Raw genomic sequence first — 1,305 nt, 5'->3', positions numbered from 1 at the left:
TACCAGAGACTTTTTTTCTCGGTTTTGCATCATCTACAACTTTGCTGTTGACAACTTTTTGCTAAACCCTAAACTTTTCGAGTTATTTCCAAAAAACTAATTTTTATTACATTCTCATCACATGAGAAAGTATTAGTTTTGGTCGAAAATTGACTTTTGATAATTTTATGAAATCTTTACGTTTTGAGGTCCCCTGAACCCGAAAAACATGGTCCGGCGAGTCCGTCTGTCTGTGTGTCTGTCTGTCTGTCTGTATGTATGTATGTCCGTCTGTAGACCAAAATGTTGTTGACACAATAACTTTTAAAAATCTTATCTGATCGTTTTTAAATTTAACACACTTAAAGTTGGTGTAAAAATGAAGGTTAAGTTCGTTAACGAGCCATTTTCGTTGAAAACTACAAAAACTACGGTAGTTTCAAAATTTTGAAAACTCAATTTTTTCAAATTTCAGAATTTTTAACTTTATATTATTTTAGATTAGGAAAATACAAACAACTTTTCTCGACAACATTTTTTCATGAAAACTCAATTTTCGAAGTTATAGTCTCTTAAATGGTCAACAAAACTAAAAAAAATCTTAAAATAACACTGAAAATCGAATTTTTTGAAAGGAATAAAAGTCAGTTAACTGATTTTGACATATTCTCACCCTAAAATACTCGAAAAACATAATTGTACACAAAAAAGTCGTAATTTTCGGAAAAACCACTCTCTATTTACAGTCAGGTCTCGCCAAGTGTCGTTTTCAGTAAGTGTCATGACTCACAAAGTGTCATCGTTCAAGACCCAACAAGTGTCACTTTTCCCACTTTTTTTTACCCTCTCCAATGCTAAAAATGGACTTCCCCAAACCGGTTTGCAACATAAACCAATGAAATGGCCACTTTTATTAAAGGGGCGTGGCTTAGGCCACTGACACTTACTGAGACAGACGGTCTCAAAAAATTCCCAGTGACGACACTTAGCGAGACCTGACTGTATATTTTTTGTGCGCTTTTTTGAAAAAAATTCAATATTCCGACTCCATTATCTCCGACATTATTGCATATGCGATTTTGCTACCAGAGACTTTTTTTCTCGGTTTTGCATCATCTACAACTTTGCTGTTGACAACTTTTTGCTAAACCCTAAACTTTTCGAGTTATTTCCAAAAAACTAATTTTTATTACATTCTCATCACATGAGAAAGTATTAGTTTTGGTCGAAAATTGACTTTTGATAATTTTATGAAATCTTTACGTTTTGAGGTCCCCTGAACCCGAAAAACATGGTCCGGCGAGTCCGTCTGTCTGTGTGTCTGTC

The sequence above is a fragment of the Leptopilina heterotoma genome, unplaced genomic scaffold, assembly GCF_015476425.1.
Source record: "Leptopilina heterotoma isolate Lh14 unplaced genomic scaffold, ASM1547642v1 Lhet_2038, whole genome shotgun sequence".
Classification (NCBI taxonomy): domain Eukaryota; kingdom Metazoa; phylum Arthropoda; class Insecta; order Hymenoptera; family Figitidae; genus Leptopilina; species Leptopilina heterotoma.
Note: the sequence above shows the minus strand (reverse complement) of the source record.